At 38.4% G+C, this 6296-nt stretch overlaps 1 protein-coding gene across 3 annotated transcripts in view; it reads right to left on the bottom strand.

Annotated features, from left to right (window-relative positions):
- The window catches only part of Zranb3 (zinc finger RANBP2-type containing 3), a 157546-nt gene that overhangs the window by 116464 nt on the left and 34786 nt on the right, over nt 1-6296 (bottom strand). Inside the window, exon 2 of one of the 3 annotated variants that reach the window (XM_050161485.1) lies at nt 3395-3541. The exons of the other annotated variants lie outside the window; for them this stretch is intronic. The gene's annotated coding sequence lies outside the window, so the exon portion shown is untranslated. The remainder of the gene's footprint in view (nt 1-3394; nt 3542-6296) is intronic. 3 annotated transcript variants of the gene reach the window in all.

The following is a 6296-nucleotide window of genomic DNA, read 5'->3' as shown; positions in this document are numbered from 1 at the left end:
TTTTGGATATCTCTCATTTGTTAAGTAATATTTATTCCCTTCTCGGATCTTTGACGGAGTTGAAGATTATATAATTGTAATTACTCTCTACATTATTTAGACTCCTTGAGATAGAATGTCTGGCAAAACTTTCGTTCTCAATATTGTTTGTTATTATTATTGTTTATAGTTGTATTTAGGTTAGTTCTGTCTTATTTAGACAAAAAGAGGGAGATGTAGGGATAAGCCCTCCCCTTGTGGGCGGGCTGCCCTCGGGCGTATGTTTACTGATAAATTAGGAGCAGAGAGGCTGCGCTTCCCCTTCCCTTCCTCGCTGTTTCCGCAGGCTACTCCGCTGGAACCTTGGTTTCGTGAGTCTGGTTTTGTTATTAAACTTGTTCAAATACTTATTATCATTGGTGCTTATTAATCCAACCGCTGCATCTTACCATTTTTCACTTTATTAGAACCTTCCTACCATGTTTGATGGAAACTAAAGTCTACTTTGTAAAGGGGGCAAGCTGCCAATAGTTACAGTCACTCAGAGAAATGCAAACAACTGGCAGATACAACTCCAGTTGTATCTTTAAACCACAGTTGTAAAACAACAACAACAACAACAACAACAACAAAAACCCAATCTTCCTGGCTTAAAATACCCATTGTGGGGGCTAGAAAGATGGCTCAGTGGTTAAGAGCACTGGCTGCTCTTCCAGAGAACATGGGTTTAATTCCCAAAACTCATATGGCAGCTCACACCTGTCTGTGACTCCACTTCCAGGGCTTCTGACACCCTCACACAGATATGCATGCAGGCACACACCAATGATCATAAAATAAAGAAATAAACTATTAAAAACAAAAACAACAAAACAACCCTATCTGCTGTAGAAACTCCTTCAGCCTGTAGCCTTTAAGATACTAGCCCACCTGGGTGTGGCCTCTTATAATATAAAGGCCAAAGTAAAGTGCATTCCTGTTCCCCGTTCGTGCAGAGAACTGTAAGTCTACCCCTAAATAAATAACCCTTACTATACTCAATTCTGAGCTAGTGTGGGATCATTTTTTAGCATCCGTCTTCACCTTTCCACTGTGTTTGCCAAACAGTAGATATGCCAACAGCCCTACAATTCTATTGATTTCACAAGCAATTTGGCTTTCCACTATTTAAAAAGTAATTGAAATATATTCATTGTTAATTGGTTGCATTGTAATTTATCCAGCTTGACTGCAGATATTAAAAAGCCACTCTGCATTTCACTGAGCTGTTTCCAAAGCCTAAGGCTCCTCACACTCATCATCCACTTACAGTATCAGCATGGACCCCAGTGTGCACAGCAGACATATCTTATGGTGCACATTTCAGTTATCTTTAAATTCAAATTCAGATACAGACAGGAAACAGAAAAGTGAATAGCATTATACTTTCTGAGAATCATTTTATATAGTATCCAGTTTTCTATTCAAAGATACATTTAGCTGAATGATTTATATCTAACTTGAAGCTTTTCAATTTCTTGACAAAAAAAAATAACTTTTCTATCATCACCATATCTCTTTTCAATAAATTACATCTATACAAAGAAAAGAGACTCTACAAGAAAATACTGTACTTCTACCTAAGATTCCATGAGGGGTACAGACATAAAATTGGCACTCTTCCTCTGTGGGGAATCCTAAATACTCTGAGCTTGCTACCTGAGAATAAGATGTGCTTAATCAGTTATCATATAAACTTGAGCCTCAGAAGTAGGCTATTGTTGCAGAGAAATTTTTGGTCTTCTAGGTACTCATACAAAAATCATTCCAATAGTAGGAATCAATTCCAAATTTTGTGTGTGTGTGTGTAGATGTGTGCACGCATATATCCACACTCATGCACATGCATACTCTTAAAGTATTTTTTTAAATATTTATTTATTTATTATGTATACAATATTCTATCTGTGTGCATGTCTGCAGACCAGAAGAGGGCACCAGACTTCATTACAGATGGTTGTGAGCCACCATGTGGTTGCCGGGAATTGAACTCAGAACCTTTGGAAGAGCAGGCAATGCTCTTAACCACTGAGCCATCTCTCCAGCCCCCCTCTTAAAGTATTTTTATCAATTTTAACATAGTAGCACAGGTATTATAAATGGGGTAATATTGTCACCCCTTTAAGTGGAAATTTTAGAAAGGGGTGCAAAGAACGTGAGAGCCGAAGGAGGGAAACGCACATGAAACTGTCTTCTGGACACTACATGGCCATTGTACTAACTCATAGCAGGTGTGGCTTCACTTTGTCCTTATCCCAAGACTCTTCCAAATTCTTGTGTAGCTTTCTAGAAATATCATCTATGCATATGTTACTATATATCACAAAGAGCTTATCAGCTACAACTTCCCTAATTTAGTATAAAATCTGAAATATATAAAAAAACATAAAACAATATGGCAACATCACAAAAACTAAGATAAAGAAAATTCTGACTGAAATAAAAAAATGCTCTGTATTTGCCATTGCTTTGGCAAATGGAAGTATGCCCTGTCCCACCAACTTCAGCTGTTCTGAGCTTGGCCTTTTTGAGGTTTTGGACAGAAGCACCAATCTCAGGAAAGTGTGAATGAACTTCATCTTGGTTTTACTTGGAGCTCCTTTTTCTGCTTCTTCCCACCCTCACTGGTGCTCAGTCCTTAGTCATGCTTCCTTCTATTTACCTCACAGCCAGGCTAGTATGCATTCTCATATGTCTAAGAGCCATCTATGTGCAAGTCCTAAACTAGTAATTACAAAATCGATACAGATGCAGATACATATTTAAAAACCTGCATAGGGGCTGGGAGGTGGCTCAGTGGGCAAAGTGCTTGACATGTAAGCCTGAGGATATGACTGAATCTCCAGACATACATAAAGTTGGTCAGGGGTAGCCCTAAACTGTAATCCCACTACTCCTCGGGAGGGATGGGAGTCAGAGACAGGACACCCCCACCATAGAAGCTTGCAAGTGAGACAGCCTGGCACATGCAGTGGTGAACATAAGAGACAATGTCCCAAACAAGGTGTGTGGATGGACACCCAAGGTTGTCTTGTGAGTACCATGTCAATGTTCTTAAACACATACATATACACTCTTTGGAGGCATGCTTTCTTAACCTAGATACTCTGAAGTAATTATGACACAGAATGGATACTGATTATTTGACAAAAAAATGATTTAGATTAAAAAGTCATAAAGAATTATTTGAACAATTGAGTCTGAGATTCTTACTCTTTTCTCAGGAATTTCTATATTTGAAAACTATGAACTCTAGTTTTTATCTTGCTGGCGTATCAAATTAGTTGTTGCATTTCTGGAAAAGCTCAAGGAACACTCAAGCCTATAATTATAAATACCTTAACAAGTCCCTTTTTGAAAAAAAAAAAAAATTTACTTATTCGTTTGTATGTGTATGGGTGCTTTGCCCGCATGTGTATCTGAGGCACAGGCATGCAGTGCCTGAAGAGGTCAGAAGAGGGTGCCGGATCCTAATTGCAGGTAGTTGTGAACCATCTGGGTATTAGGAATCAAACTGGGTTCTCTGGAAGAACAAACAGTGCTCTTACTTACTAAACCATCTCTCCAGCCCTAGACTTGTCTTCTTAGTCTCATCCTTTATAAACGAAGAGTACCATAAAAAAACCTTATTGTTGCTTTGATGTGAAGCTAAGTCCTGTTTGACATAAACCAATAAGCTATGTTGTCTTGCCCAAGAATATCAGCAATGATTATACAGGAGTAGCAGAGAATGGTAGCTTCAGACTTAGCTATTAGAACTGAAAAAAAAAAAGGAGATTGGGTTAAAAATGGTTTTTAGAAACTCTTTCAATCATACTGCTGACCAAGAACCAAAACCAAACTCAAAATGGCTCAATTGCTAATGAGAGTTCATTATTTAATATATAAAAGGAACAAGAGTGGGACAGGTCAAAGTTCATTAATTCTAGAAGCTTTGTTGTCTAGTTTTAATTGTCAAATTGATACAACCTGGAATCGTATGAGTAGAGAGCCTTAGTGAGGGACTGTCTAGATCAGGTTGGCCTGTGCACATATCTGTCTATAGAGGATTGTCTTCATTGTTAATTGATATAGAAGACCCAGACCATGGTGGGCAGCACCATTCCTTAAACTGGATCCTAAACTGAAGTAAAGAAAGCTAGCAGCAAATACAAAAAAAAAAAAAAAAAAAAAGACACTCTCTTTTCGTTCTTGACTGTGGATGTGACCTGACTAGTTCCTTGAGGACTTGCCTTGAATGCCCCCATATGAGGAACTGTAAGCTGTGATTGTAATTCAAAATAAAGCCGTCCCCCACTAAGTCACTTTTGGTCAGTGTATGTTATCACAAGAGACATAAAACTGGAATGGAAGCCTTATCATCTCATCCCTCTAGTCTACTGGTCCAGACATGTCCTCATCCATCATCCTCAAGAACACATGGAAGGCACACCCATACAATCCTAAATGAGAGGAAGAGCTGAAGCAAATGGCTACCAGCTAAAACCTTGAAAAACAAGTTAAAATAGCCTTAGTGTTTCTGTTCATCTTAGCCCTTTGTTCATTTAGAGCTTTTACCATTATTAGTCAAGTACCGGAAAGACATAAAAGCTTCTGATGATTTCTGAATAAATGAAGAGATGCAGGGTAATGCCAATAAATCTTGTGTATGTCCTGAAAACCTAATGCATTTTTAAAAGAATTGCCTCTTCTGTTTATTAGCTTAAAAAAAATTAAACTAGCCCCTAATGCTTGGTAATATCATGAAAATATTATGCTTCATTAGTCTGACCTCACTAGCACAAAACTGCCATGTAGCTTTTACCAATAAAGAACAGAAAAGCAACTAGACAGCTTGGGGAAGAAGGTGTAGTTCACCTGCCTTGAGAAGACATACAAAAATTCCCACCAAGGGGTTGGAGACATGCCACTCTCAGAACCCATATGGTAGCCCATAATCATCTGTAACTCTAGTTTCATGGAATCTCATACCTTCTTCTGACTTCTGTAGGTACTAGGTACACACATGTGGTGTATATATATATATACATATGCTGGCACTACATTCATACACATAAAATAAATACATCTTTAAAAAATCCTTCTGAGCTTATATTAGTTTTTACACAATTATCTACTCTTGTTTATAAAACTTTAAGTAAAAAAGTTGACTATCCCTGTAACAATTCAGAGAATTTTTATAGCCCAAATAGACAGTAACATTTATTTGAATATTATAGAGTTAAAAAGCAAAATATAACTACATAAAGTATTAAGGCCAGTGAGACAGCTCAATGGTTAAGGCCCTTGCTACAGAGCCCGACAGCCTGAGTTAGATGCTCAGGTCCCGCACAGTGGAAGGCGACACAACTCCACCAAGCTGTCCTCTAATTAGCATGGTCCTGCCAGCCCTGCCTCCAAAAATGTAAAAACAATTTAAAATAAAAAATAACTCAGATATGCTTGGCTGAGTCTATGGAAATTACATAAGTAAAGCAAAGCAATTTACAGTATTATAACTGCTTCATTTGTAAAGAGAGACAAAATAACTTCAATTTCATGGACAGATAGAAGGATGATGTCGACAGTGTTGGTAAAAATCAAGAGCCTCTCAGACTATAATGGGGTCACTAAGCTTTCTGACTTTGGACACAATGTGACCAGCCTCATGTCCCTGTCACCATGTTTCCCTTCCAGAACAGACTGTACCCTCAAATTGTAAATCAAAATAAGCTTTACATCCGTAATTTGCTTTTGTCATGTATTCTATTGGAGTGGTGAGAAAAGTAACTCATATAAGAGAATAAATTTCAGGCTGGGTGGTGTTGGCACACGCCTTTAATCCCAGCACTCGGGAGGCAGAGGCATGCGGATCTCAGTGAGTTCGAGACCAGCCTGGTCTACAGAGCTAGTTCCAGGACAGGCTTTAAAGCTTCAGAGAAACGATGTCTCCAAATACAAAAACAAACAAACAAACAAAAAGAATAAATTTCATATTATGAATATTTTTTTTTTCGAGACAGGGTTTCTCTGTAGCTTTGGAGCTGGTCCTGGAACTAGCTCTTGTAGACCAGGCTGATCTCGAACTCACAGAGATCCACCTGCCTCTGCCTCCCGAATGCTGGGACTAAAGGCACACAACACAACCGCCAAGACATATTATGAGTATTTTAACACAACAAAAATTATTTTTCAAAGTAACAAGAGCATACTAAAATGGCAAAATATAAGGCTTTAAGAAAGTCAATGATAAGCCGGGCGGTGGTGGCGCATGCCTTTAATCCCAGCACTCGGGAGGC

The sequence above is a fragment of the Alexandromys fortis genome, unplaced genomic scaffold, assembly GCF_014885135.2.
Source record: "Alexandromys fortis isolate MF-2015 unplaced genomic scaffold, M_Fortis_MF-2015_v1.1 scaffold_109, whole genome shotgun sequence".
Lineage (NCBI taxonomy): Eukaryota > Metazoa > Chordata > Mammalia > Rodentia > Cricetidae > Alexandromys > Alexandromys fortis.
Note: the sequence above shows the minus strand (reverse complement) of the source record. Positions and strands in the feature narration are given on the sequence as shown.